We start from the raw sequence: 14248 nt of genomic DNA, 5'->3' as shown, positions 1-14248 counted from the left end.
AACAGGGATGTGGTGAGGTGGATGTGGATAATAAGTGGTGTTATAGTAGAAGATGTAGGATAAGGATACGGTGAGGTGGATGTGGCGAGAGATTGGCCTGGATTGTGTGTATCAGTGAAGGTGAATGGCTGAGAAGGGAGCGGGAAAGGTTTGGATGGGGTGCAGCGTGTGGGTGAAGGTATGTAAACACTGGGGCGGAAGGGATGAGGGGAAGGGAAGGTTGGCTTGGGAACCGTGCCGTGTGAGTGATTTACGCGGTGCTCTGTCTTGTTGTAGCGTCTTCTTCCTTTTCAGTCCCTCTGTAGCTTTTCACGGAATAACATTTATCATTTTTGTTATTTACCCAATCAGTTAAGACATAAAATACAAGTAAATTATAAACAAAGTTAGCGTGTTAAGAGTAAATACTGCTCAGCAAGGCCATTATTGGTGGCTCAGTTAGTGGTTATTATTTGATATACATAATTACAGTTGTGCCTGGAGCTAGAGAAATGGTAATGAGTGCAAAGTGTTAGTGAGAGATGCTGGTGCAGCACTGAGGATTGTCTCCATTCAGGATGATTCAGGTCGTTCGTACTGGGATTTTGTGTAAGATATTAAAGAAAGTTATGCTGTCAATTTTGTTAAAGATAACTCTGTCTGTCTTCCGGTCGAGCCAAGAATGATAGGTATGAGTACATCTCCGAGGTATTCTAGCGAAATATCCTGCCGAAAAAAATATCATTTACAGTTACTCAGTCTATAACAAATCCGATAACAGACTTACATATTAGAAGTGATTTGCAGATTAAAACAATATTAGGAACCATTACCATAGACTCGATACACCTCAGAAAGATGAATGCTAGACGAAGCTCACTTCAACAAAAGGGACCTTGCGTAAACATCCCATTGCAGGAAAAAAGAAAAAAAACGCGATATTCGCCGCTGCTCTTGCCTGCTGCTACTGTTCTTGCTGCTGCCTGGTGACGCTCCTCACTGGAGAAGTGGTTCTCAGTGCGGCTCTGCTTCCGAATATTTGGTGGATCTCCCTGTCCACTTTATCATCTCGGCGGATCCTCGCCGGGACGGCCCCAGCAAGTCCCTGACAAATGTTTGAAGCCTCCGTCCGCCGTCGCATATTTATATTCCAGGTTCACAATTTCTGTGCTGCTGAAATCGCTCTCTCATGAGGACGAGCCTTGGAGGGATCTGCTGATATTTCAAAAATTTCGTGTTGGTATAAAGCGTTGAAGTAGAGTATTTTTCTTTTGCTTTTTTCTTGTTCTTTTTCTTGGCTCGGAACGACTCAAGAGGATACGTTTGGGAAACTTTATAGACGAGAAAATGTGTTGCGTGTAACTTTTTTGTACGTGTTTCGTCTGATATCTTCTCTGCACCAGTTATCTTTAAAATAATGGAGTGGTAAATCTATATAATGATCGTGAATTGGTGCAAAACTTACGTTTAAGTGAATCGTTATTCAGGGCTCACCAGTAAAGTCTGGAAAAAGAATCCCGAGCACGTCCCAGCGGTGCCAGCAGCGGGCGGCCAAAGCCTCGCTCCTCAAAGACACTCCTCGATATTTATGAAAGCCGCGGGGACCCAAACCTAAAATATTTATCCAAAAAGGGAAAAGAAGGAAATCCAACTGAAATTAGTTTTAAACTGAAAATCGTACTGAGGCAGCCTTCTCGCTCACACGAACAATATTACGAATTCCATCACAACAATATTGGGCAGTGTTACCTGCCACGGTAAAGGTGAATAACGCCCTTGCTATTTCAAAGTCACATTCGTCGCATCACAGAGGGATGACCCACACTTAGTCGAAGCTAGAAATGATAGTGTGAAAGTAATTTCTGAGAGAGAGCGAGCAAGAATGAAGGGCGAGCAGAGGAGCAGCGAGCTGCACACTCGCTTCTAAACTTCATTCCGGAGCGCCAGAAACAAACACTGGAACAAAGACATTCCTTGCCCCTCCCTCGGCGCGCCTCGACTCACAGCAGCGCCGCCGGCCTCGCGCATTGCAGGGTTGACTGACCTGCTGACTGACTGACTGACTGACTGACATTACGGAGAGATACAGTATGCTTCAGTTAGTGAGCTTACTGATCCACCTTCTTGCAGCTCTTTTATGCTACAACCCTGCACACTTTTCCAGTCACTCTATCATTTCATGCCCTACATATTTCCTTTTCCTTTCCCTCCATCCTCACTGTTGTGCACCTCTCCGCATCTTCACTTGCACTGGCAATCCTCTCCTCGGCACACAAATGCTTCTGCCATTATCATCTAGGCTCTTAACCACCACCACCACCACCACTACCACCACCACCACCACCACCACCACCACCACCACCATCACCACCACCACCACCACCACCACCGCCGCCTCCACTGCCACTACCGCCATCAATATCCAGCATCTGTTGCCACCACCACTGCCACAAATCAACAGCCTTGCCTCTCTCTCAGCTATTCCCACCACCACCACCACCACCACCACCACCACCACCACCACCACCACCATCTCCTCTGAGACGTTCTGTGTTCACTGTCCATTTTCTCTCGTTGATGGAAGGATGGATCTCGTGGAGTTTTGCTTGCAAGTCTTCCCAGCGTTGCTAGAGGTAACAAACATCCCGGGCACTGCAATTTAACGTTATTTATCAGTCATGCGAGGTTACTGCCAATCTTGATAAGACCTTCCTGCCGGTGAAATACATTGCGAGTGGCCACTTAGCTTGAATCACCACAGCGAGAAGTAGCGAAGGAGGCTTGTTGGCTGAAGGACGAGACAGCGTAATTCTTTGCCTCTCCACCATTTGTGCCGCTCCACTTGTCGCGAGGCTTTGTACGGCATTATAAACTTTTCCCCTTGACTTCCCCTTCCCTCTCAACCAGCCCGCCATAAATAGTGAATTCCTCACTTTGGCGCGGCGGCAGCTCAGCGAAGACAAACACATTGCTCCCTCGTCCCTGAATTAGCATCTCCCTCCTTCCCTCCTTCCCTGCGGGCCCGTTAAACTCAGGATCCCCGCCATCACCAAGGTCACATGAGGTCGCCAGGGTTAACACACACACACACACACACGATTAGAAAAAGTTGCGTGCATATAACGTATTTATGAAAGTAATGGATGAAACACAAAGCAGACACGTGAATAAATCATAGGAAAGACGCATTAACTCAAGCAGCGATAGATTGAATTAATCCGCCAGTAATTTCCAGGCGAGTTTTGTGGATGTACGAGTTTCATTCTCTCTCTCTCTCTCTCTCTCTCTCTCTCTCTCTCTCTCTCTCTCTCTCTCTCTCTCTCTCTCTCTCTCTCTCTCTCTCTCTCTCTCTCTCTCTCTCTCTCTCTCTCTCATTTTTACGATGAAGTCTGGGAGGGAGTTTTACCAGCAACGTTAGACAAGAGGCGCGGTTACCTGTTGTTTTTCCTTCCTTTAGTGCAATATTTTCTCAGGAATTTTACAGCGGGACGCCAAAAAGGATGAATAACTCGAGGCTTCAGATGGCTGGTTATTTTTATTAGTCTTCCGAGAGAGAGAGAGAGGGAGAGGGAGAGGGAGAGGGAGGGAGAGGGAGAGGATAAAAAAAGAGAGAGGGAGAGGGAGGAGAGAGAGAGAGTAGGAGCTGTAGTTCATGTCAAGGGATTTATTGTTGTGAGTCATAGTTTTCTTAGTCCTGCATCCCTCCTCTCTCTCTCTCTCTCTCTCTCTCTCTCTCTCTCCCCTCCCCTCCTCTCCCCTTGTATAGCTATATGATACCCCTCCCCCACCCCACACAACAGCAGACAGGAGCAGCAGCAGCAGGCTCGGTTTCCTCTCCGTGTTTTGCAGTAATCTCACCGACTTACATTATGGTTCGGCTGATAATTATCCATTGATCGTTCATCTTGCCGAGGGTTTATTGCAGATTCCCCCCCAAAAAAAAGGGAAATATTAACCAAACAGAGAGAGAGAGAGAGAGAGAGAGAGAGAGAGAGAGAGAGAGAGAGAGAGGGAGAGAGAGAGACTAGTTACTCGCAGCTGTATTTAATCTGTCCATGTATTCCCGGCAATTGTTACTCCCAATTATCAACACTTGTGATACTACAGCTTCTTCCTTGCTCTCAATTCCTTCACCAGTGACAGACGAGAGGCGAACTATACGACTCATTGCCCCTTTACGTACATTGCTTGCTTTGTGTTATTGTAAGACAACAAACATCCTCGTAGAAGAAAGAGATTTGCTTCTACATGTTTTTTTGTGTTTATGTGAGTTAACCTTTTCCTGCTACGTGTTCGCCATATCTTTTCTTAATCACTAACCACTCTTAGGCATTTCTTCTGGTTCTACAGCCACCTCCTAACACTATACTGGCTAGAAATTCCAAAAAGCTATGCTCCTAATCTCTTTTCTTTCTTGTAGACGCTTATAAAGATTTCATTCATTGTGTTTAGTGTCGTGAATTATTGCATATCGCAGGGAAAGGGTTATTAAGATCCTTGAATGGGAAATAAAAGCAAAAATTACGTACTTTATTTGTTTTTTTTTTGGTTAGATATTATAACACCACAAACATCTTTACATAGGCAAGATATCTATTACTGTTATTTGTGTTTCTTTGTGCTTCTTTGACTTGCGCTTCTCTAAACAGCGGGATGAAAATCGTATCAGAATCTAATTAATTCTTCACTTAACTCTCCCATTGATGTTTATTTTATTTTCATGATCTAGATTTCTGCTAATTTTATGTCTTCACTTTTTACATAAACGTTGGCGCTCTTTATCACTTCCTGCTCCACTTCAATTTCATATGTAGTATTTAATGCTGAATATTATCATACTGTTCTTCATATTCACCCTCTTTTAAATTATCTTTATTGAGCAACATTTTAAGTTCCTTTTAATTTGCCATATCTCAACATTTTTTTTTTCATTGTTCTTTCCTCGTCTCTATTATGTGTGCAAGAAGTGTGTTGGTCCTTTCGTAATTTCTCTCTCTCTCTCTCTCTCTCTCTCTCTCTCTCTCTCTCTCTCTCTCTCTCTCTCTCTCTCTCTCTCTCTCTCTCTCTCTCTCTCTCTCTCTCTCTCTCTCTCTCTCTCTCTCTCTCTCTCTCTCTCTCTCTCTCTCTCTCTCTCTCTCTCTCTCTCTCTCTCACCCTACTTGCATAAATCCTCCTCCCATATAGTGCAGTTAATGCCTTAAGAGATTTTATGTGTCACAGGGGGGAGCCATTAGTAGGAACTCTGAATTTACGGATCTCAGTCCTTCCATGAGCTGACCTCCTCCACGCGCTGCCAAGAGGGTCGCCTCATCGTCCAGTCATTAATGGCGCGGAGGAAAATATCACTGTCCGCTTCATATGATTTTGTATTTTCAGTGCTAGTGTAAAAGTAACTACCTTGATGCACTAGAAGTAGTTCACGTGATGCATTAAAGTTCCCAAGTTAAGTATTTTGGTTGAGGGTTGATGCATAATGTGAGAAGAATCAAATCTGTTAAGAGTGTAGAGAGAATCCTGCATTTTGACAGGCTGTCGCTGATATTTCATGGTAGTCAAAATGAAAAGAAAAAGGGAAAGAAAAATACTTAAATGTCCTTGGCCTGTACTGTATCTCCGCCAGGTAGGCAGTTCTGCATTTCTGGAAATTTGAATGGTTGGTCTTTTATATATCTAGAAATTCAGACGGTCAACCTTCCTTATGATGCTTTTCCAATTACGAGTACTTCTGGAAAAAGTGGTGGGTGGGGAGGAGCCTTCTGCTGTACTATTTTCTCTTTACCCTCTATACCTTTCTCTTTGCCATGTAGTCAGAATTCATTCCTAAATAACACCAGATCCTTATGTCTTTGTATCTCTGTGTGGTTATCATGTTTTATGTAAGCGTAGAAAGTAATGGTGTTACGTAAGTCATATGCGTCAAGTTACTCGGGAAGCGTTGAAGATTTGATCTGCCGAGGCGCCGAGGAAGGTGAAGGGAAGTGTGAAAAGATGACAGCCTACGGTCCTGAACTTTACGCTGAAAACAGAATACTTTTTTCATATGTGATTTCTCTGGTCTTCTGTGTGTGTGTGTGTGTGTGTGTGTGTGTGTGTGTGTGTGTGTGTGTGTGTGTGTGTGTGTGTGTGTGTGTATTTCAATATTTGTAATCAATGAGCTTTGAGCATTTCATTTTATCACAAAAATATAGATGGACTTATACTTTTAGGACGGCACCAAACGCGAATATAATAGCGTGGATAAACTTCAACAAGCTTTTCTCTATCTCAGTGCAAGACGTTATCATTGAAATTCCAATAAAGTTTCCATTCCCCCCACAACAGTTCTCATCCGTGCAGCGCTGCGCCTACACACGCTATTGCACGAGCGTTTCCTGCCCGCCGGCCCACCAGACAGAGCCGCATCATGCCTGCTCACAAGCATCACAATCACCTGACATCTCCGTCCCGTCGTGGCCTGATAATCCGCGGCCGCAGTAAACGTCATGCTCGAGGGACGCTGAATGACGACAAAATGCGACTCAAGATACAAGAAGAAAGAAAACCGTGGTAGGATTTTGGGCCATCTTTGTCTTAGCGGAATTTAGGGTGATGCAGATAATGCTTAAATAGTCTGGCCCGAAATTATCCTTTAAACTCGGGCGAATACCTCACGGAACAGGCAGATTATTAGCCTCGCAATGACACGGATTAGTTGTGATTTTGAAGGCGATTTTTCAAGATTGCCTCCATCCCTGACAGCGAGTCGCGGCTAAGGGAGATGGAGAATGAGATATATTGTACCGGCGTGAGTAATCTGCTAATCTAAGGTGTGTGTGTGTGTGTGTGTGTGTGTGTGTGTGTGAGTGTGAGTGTGAGTGTGTGTGTGTGTGTGTGTGTGTGTGTGTGTGTGTGTGTGTGTGGTTATGTCTGGTCATAAACGTCTCTAGAAACTAAAATACTAGAATCAAGAAACAAAAAGGAAAAGAAATATGAACATTGAAGTGGTGTAGAGTCTGAATAGAAATACATGAAAATACCTTGTGCTTCTATGTGTGTGTGTGTGTGTATGTGTTTGTGAGAGAGAGTAAGTGTTTGTGTGTCTTGGTCAATCAAAAAAGGATTTACTGAGCAAGCAATAGTTGTTATTTTGTTATCCACTCTGCTCTTTCACAATTTCACGAGTGTATGAATTCCGTACTAAACCTTCCTTTCTCGATCATTCATACAAACCTCCTTTTCTTTACCATTATGGATATACCAATGTTTATTATGCTTTTCATTTTTCACTACTACTTCATTCATTTATGCTTCCCTCTCATTACAGGGACGCAAGGCAAATAAGACCAACAAAAGGTGAGGGGCACTTCGCAAGTTCGAGTTTGTATTGTATCTCTGTGTTCTTCATGCCCTCCCTCTGACAGTGAGCTGCAGGATTTTGCGCCGTACATGTACTCTATTAAAAGATCCCACGGAGTCATTATTTTCTGTATAAAGTTTGATGCTCGTAAATTTGGCGAGAAATTGAAAAAAAGAAAAAAAAGAATGTGAAATCTGTGTGTGTGTGTGTGTGTGTGTGTGTGTGTGTGTGTGTGTGTGTGTGTGTGTGTGTGTGTTCCTCTCGCCTGACTAGTTTCATTTTTTCCCTTTTTCTTTTACCCTCCAGTACTGTAAAATTTTTCGTATACTGTTCTCGTGCCGCGTTGTAGTGTAGCGTGTTGCTTAATGTTGCAGTGAGGCAAGAGAGGTGCAAGGCTCATGCCCTGAAGTACTACTACGTGGGGGTGAAGCAGTGCCATTGTCAGGTCTTGTTTTCAGCGCGATAATAAAGGGGAGAAGTGGTACTGCAGACAGTAAACACTGGCGCTACAAAAGGAAGAGAAGAGAAGGAAAGTATTTTGTAATATAATAAACGTCCAAACAAAAGAATCTCACTCGGATTTTACACACACACACACACACACACACACACACACACACACACACACACACACACACACACACACACACACACACACACACACACACACACTAAAACCTTCAAAAAACAAGAAAAAAAGCGAGGGGTGATATGCAGAATTCAACCGCGTGGAGCTGGAGTGAATGAAATAAAATAAAATAGATTAATAATTGAAAAGCGAGAGAGAGAGAGAGAGAGAGAGAGAGAGAGAGAGAGAGAGAGAGAGAGAGAGAGAGAGAGAGAGAGAGACCCAGCACTCGGTTCTCGCCCCCTAACCCTCACCCACAAGCCTCACCCTCACTGCCCTCCCTCATCCTCCACGCGTCAAGGGTGAGGGGGGAGGCGGCCCCGGCGAGCATCACGACCCGCCTTTTTATTTACCAGTAAGATAATTGACCTGCCAGGCCCCGTGAGACTCTGAGGCGTCGCTTCACACTCCGCCTCGGCAAAGAACGGGACGGAGTCTGAATCAGCGAGGAAAATGCGGACGTGAGGTTTGCCTTATAGCATCGTGAGGCGAGACTCCCGCCCACGTTACAGAATGGTGGCGCTTAAGTTCGTGAGGGTTGTTCACTGATGGTGGGACGAGAAGTGTAGTGTGTTGTGTTTTCGTTTTTGAGGGTTTGTGAAAGAATGAGAAGGAGGAGGAGGAGGAGGAGGAGGAGGAGGAGGAGGAGGAGGAACAAGAAAAAAGAGATGATGACAATGAAAAGAGGAGGAGATTGAGGACGATAAGAAAGAGGAATAACAACAACAACAACAACAACAATAATAATAATAATAATAATAATAATAATAATAATAATAATAATAATAATAATAATAATAACAATAATTAAGAACGAGAAGAAGGAGAGGAGGAGGAGGAGGAGAAGGTGTTTACATTGGGAAATAGTTTGATGTTTAGATAAGGCAGTTATTTTTATCAAATTCTTCACAATATTTTTTTTTTTTCTCTCTCTCAGCGGCACGAGATAATGGCGGTGGGATAGAAATATGTGGCTTGATCATGATTCTCGATAAGATGCCTACGTACCTCCCGGCCTTTATTTATTTTCTCCTAGCTTCAAAAAATCTACTCAGTCTCACTTACCAGTTTACTTTCTTTTCTCAACGACCCGCAGTTTGTATCACATTGCATCACGTACTTGTATTTACTTTTGTGCTCATTTTGTAATTCTATCTCTTCTCTCATGTCTGTTTACCATCTTTTGCCATCCATTTCCCTCTTCCTTTTTCTTGCTCTCTTGATATTGTATTTCTTTTTCCTTGTCCTCCTCCTCCTCCTCCTCTTTTACCATAAAATCTTAATGTCTTCGTTTTCTTCGTTTTCTAAAGGCTACATGGTGCTCCATTCTATCTGTTTCACCATGTGCCCTTCTTACAAAATGACGGGTTTCGTATGCACCCCTTCTCTTAATGATCTTTCCCTCTATACCATCTTCATCCGTCTCCCAGCATTGTTTTTCTCCTCTCCTTACCGTCGTCAAAGTTCTCCTCCTCCTCCTCTTCCTCCTCCTTCCCTTTCTGTTCCTCTTCTTCCTTCTCCTCCTCCATGCTTACGAAAATTATCACGTGCACTCATAAGCAGCGATCCTTTCATAGATAACTCGCAGGACCTTTACCCTTCTGACACACCCAGCAAACACAATTTATGTCATGCGCATAAGTTTGTTAGGAGTCAATTAAAGGAACAGGAGAGGCTTGCGTGTGAGGAAATAATGCTCGCTGGATGGATGTATGTACCTACTCACGCAGTCATTTGTAAGTATTTGTATGTTTTCTCTCTCTCTCTCTCTCTCTCTCTCTCTCTCTCTCTCTCTCTCTCTCTCTCTCTCTCTCTCTCTCTGGCAAGTTTATTTTTTATCTTTTTTTTTTACTTTTTTTTTCTTTTTTTATTCGTGGAAACGCAGATTCATACACGTTCTTTATCTCAGTACGTACGTTTTCTATTTTCTTATTCCTTTAATGGTGGCTACATAAAAAATTCTTCAGTTTTTATGACTCGCATGTGTCGTGTGTAAATCTCATGTTGGGTTAGTGTTTGGAGTGGAGTTGTGCCGCGATACAATGCCTCAATAAAGCATTCGAACTAGCCGATATATTCTGATGGGAGGAAGAGGAGGAGGAGGAGGAGGAGGTGGTGGTGAGTGATAAAGAGCCTCAGCTTTCACTATCCTACATCTCTCACTTTGAATTGAATAGTGCAGCTTATCGCAAACAAACTTATAAGGCCAAATAATTTTTTTTTCTCCTTTTTTTCGCTTTTCCATGTTTCTTTAGGTAGGAGGACGAGGAGGATGAGAAAGAGGAATAGGAGAAGGAGAAAGAGGAGAAACGACAAGAGAAAAAAATGCGAAAATGAATAATTAGAGACAGAAAAGACTTAATAGAGGTGAATGAGCAGGAGGAAGAGGAAGAGAAGGAAAAGAAGGAGAAGGAGGAGGAGAAAAAACAACGCCACGAAAAAGAACAAAAAGATGAAAATGAATAACCAGAGATGGAGAAGATCTGATAGAGGTGAACGAGCACGAGGAGGAAGAGGAGGAGGAGGAGGAGGAGGAGGAGGAGGAAGAGGAGTAACAGTACCGGACCTCCCATGCACGTGAGCAATTAACGTTGTTGTTCAGCCCATTCCTCACGGCGGGCGAAGGTTACGCGTGTGTGTGTGTGTGTGTGTGTGTGTGTATGTGTGTGTGTGAGGGAAGGAGAGAGCCGCCGCAGCCTCCAAGGTTTTCATGTGGGAAACACGGGCTGATGGAACCTTCTCCTGATGGTGGAACATTTATTCTCGCTCGTGAATATAAATGTGCTCAGGTCAAGGGCGACGTGGAAAAAAAAAAAAATCTTCTGGTGTCTTGCCTGAGCTGAATAAGGAGAGTGGAAATGTGAAAAAATAACATGTTGCCTATCCATCGTCTCTCCTGCTTCTTGTGAGTCTGGTGTTGATGAAGAAAGAGTGTCAAGTGAATAGGACGAGGTTCTGACTGTGGTGCTCCGTGAATCTCAACATAATGGCATCAGAATCTTATTGGTGTTGAGTGATGAGAAAGCATACACGTACAAACGTCATTTTTATTCAAGCTCACTCACCACTTGTTGTTTTGAATGATTTTTTTTTTTTTTTTTTATTTAATTACAAAATCCATGCGGTAAATGATGCTCTACATATATTGTTGAAAATGCAGATTGTTCGGAATAGATAGAGCGAGAAATATTATAGCATTTTTTTTTTCCTTCTATTTCTGACTATAACAACATGTCTAATATATTATTTTTTCAGAAGTAACATTTGAAGCAGATGAAGAAATGGGTGTAACAATTAATCCTTGAGCTGCCAGGTTACTGATCCATGTTTGTCACTGCTACATCACCATAATGATTTCACTGAGCCGCTACATCGGACTTAATAGTAAATGACAAAAGCAAAATTCAGCTGTACATATAATGTTACGAATACGGACATTTGCAAGAAGACTCATTGACTTCACATCTAAATTATGATCTTGTCAACACGATTATTTGTTCTCCACGTCACATTTATCTGGTTTCTGCACCTTACCTTTCCATGTAGTCATAATGAATTAAAAAACAGCTATTCCGCATACCACAGAATTCATTACAGCCTTGCCAGGTACAAAAACAACAAGTCTGTATATCATGGAATTCATCACGGCTTCAATGCATACAAAACTAGGTAGTTTGCATACCTATAAAACTCCAGATAACCTCAATATGAACAAAAAATAACTCGTTTATATACCATAGCATTCATTACACCCTCAAAAAAAAAAAAAGCAACCTGTCCGTATACTACAAAAACTACTTATAACTGCAGATAATACAAAAATTACGAGTCTCAGTCTGAACTGAAATAAAAAAAAATCCTTCCTGACTGCAGTGTTATGGGAGGGAGCGAGGCCGCCGTGCCAGCCAGCAGCCTCCCCCTGATGGACTCCCTCGGCCTGACTGATGGTACAGATTTATGAGGGTATTCTTGCAAGGCGCTCAGCACACCACAACTTATCATGGCGCTTTTATTTATCGCTCAAGGAGAAAAAAAATAGTGGTCTCCATGCTGCTATTGAGAAAGGAGTGCAGATGACGCAGAGAAAGAGAGAGAGAGAGAGAGAGAGAGAGAGAGAGAGAGAGAGAGAGAGAGAGAGAGAGAGAGAGAGAGAGAGAGAAACCGTAATAAACTACAGTAAAAACAAAAAAAAAATATTTGCCAAAAATGAAACATACGTCAAAACAAAATAAAATAAAATTGTCACCATGAATAACTACATAAAAAAATCAAACATACACCGGAAATGAAAGCAAAACATGATAAACAATTAGACACAAACTTACAAACACTACCCAAACACGGGAAAAAAAAAAGCAAATAACATGCGTACACACTTAAACAAACCCTCAAACAGAAGCCAGAACCTACGCACCAACAAAGCAACACTGAAGAGAACTAATCCACAGCCTCAGGGATAAAAAGCCGAGCAGTGTAAGGTTAGCAGCCTGGAACTGAGGGGGAAGACGGAAGGTAAAAGTAATCCATTGCTCGGGAAAGGAGTGCAAGAAAGATGTTTAAGGGGAGTGAGCTGAGGAGGGCGCGAGGAGGGAAGAGTAATGGAACGGGAAGGAGTCAGGGTCGGCCCACACTGACGCTCGGAGGGGAAATGAATATTGATGATAGCGAAGTAAGGGAGAGGGTCATGCCAATTATAGCAAAGGCAAGGGAAGACAAAGGCCGGGCTGGAGGCAAGGAGGGGAAATGCTCAACGAACTCAAGGCCGCGCAGGTGAACTTCATAACATGGGTATTTGCGTGATTTTGAATTTTTTTTTTTTTTTTTTTTTTTTTTTTTTTTGCAGTTCACATGAAAATTTCGTTCCGCTCCGGTGAAATACATGCCATGAAGCACCTCCGCGGTTCTGCTGGAGTTCAATGTACGATTATGATAAGAGCCTTAAACCGTGGAAGGAGTGTTTTAGGTTATACATGAAAAAAAAAAAAAATGAAAATGAAAATAAACAATATGATGTAGGGCTCTATCGAACATATCCGTGAAGTGTTTGTGTTTTGTGTACTTGAACTGTGGGGGAAATGTTTCAGACGCACACTGCCAAGCTGGATAAAAATGAGATAAGTGTGTGTGGAAAAATGGTAGGGGAAACTCACTGAGGGCTGGGTACTTGCATTATATTCTTTTGTGTTTCGACTGCACAGTTTCTCTTTTCGAATAGGCTCAAATAATCGAAGCGTAAAGAATATGCAGTACCGCTCCAGCCAGAGTTTCCTTACTACCTCTTCCACACATTATAAAGTATTAAAAATCAACAGTGTGGTGCAATGCTACGCGCCTGTTTGGGTCGTGTGTACTTATACGATACGAAACATAAAATGTTGGAGAAATATTTCAGCGACACAGTGTAAGGTATTAAAATCAACGGTGTGCTGCGGGGCCTTATCTCCTTGTTGGTGTACAAGCCCGTGTTGGGCGGAGACCCTTCACCCCGGGACACAGAGGCGACGGTGACATCCGGGTTACCTCAGCTTACCACTCTCAGATTTCTCCAGGTGCCCATTTATCGACTGACGCGTGAGGGGGAATAAACTGGTGGCTAGGCTTTGCAGGGTCCGTCTCGCACCCAGTTAGTCAGGACTCGCACTCAGTCACGCTGGTTCGTAGATATCAGTACACGTTGCTGCATCATGGAAACGACTAAGCGTATAATAAGTAACAGATGTATGGGTCATCACCACACACGAGAGAATGCAAAGAAAAAGAAAGAAAAAAAAATCTTATGCTGTTCGCAGAAACCTGTTTTTGGTTAAGGGCGTTCCTTCCCTTGCATCCCTAAAATAAAGCTTGTGTCAGGCGTAACACAGCTGTCCCCTCAGCACTGCCGCCTCCAAGCAACGTGTCCAACTCTCTCAGTATCAAGTAAAACTCCAACCGACGGGACACCGAGCGGAAATTTCACCCATCGCATTAACGTGAAGGGAATGCAAATGTGCAGGAGGGCGCCGAGAGGAGAAGTGGAAGGTAAAGCAAGACGAATATTTGCAAATCCCAAGAAAAAGAAACTCCCGGAACAGTCAGTTTCCTTCAGAATCCCCAGCGAGTCTGAAAGAGAAAGAAAACTGAAAAAAGTGGCCTTGATGTGTCCCAGAATTTCTCGTTTTGAAATACCTGGTCTTGGCAGAGCTAGAACGGAGTCTAATCTTTATTCTCTGAAGTGGCCAGTTTCTTAGGGAGGAGATTAAGGATCGAGAAGCCGGGCCGATTACTCTCCTGCAGCGGCGGCGAAGGCGGGACAAAGGATGAGGGGA

General features: G+C 43.2%; 1 long non-coding RNA gene across 1 annotated transcript in view; it reads left to right on the top strand.

Annotated features, from left to right (window-relative positions):
* LOC135097479 (uncharacterized) overlaps positions 1-7830 on the top strand; it is a 143602-nt gene extending 135772 nt beyond the window's left edge. Inside the window, exons 4-5 of the long non-coding RNA XR_010265737.1 lie at positions 6301-6525; positions 7283-7830. This is a non-coding gene — a long non-coding RNA (uncharacterized LOC135097479). The remainder of the gene's footprint in view (positions 1-6300; positions 6526-7282) is intronic.
* The last annotated feature ends 6418 nt before the right edge of the window (positions 7831-14248 follow it).

This window comes from Scylla paramamosain, chromosome 4 (genome assembly GCF_035594125.1).
Source record: "Scylla paramamosain isolate STU-SP2022 chromosome 4, ASM3559412v1, whole genome shotgun sequence".
NCBI lineage: Eukaryota > Metazoa > Arthropoda > Malacostraca > Decapoda > Portunidae > Scylla > Scylla paramamosain.
The sequence above is the reverse complement of the archived record's forward strand: the minus strand, read 5'-3'. Positions and strand labels throughout refer to the sequence as shown.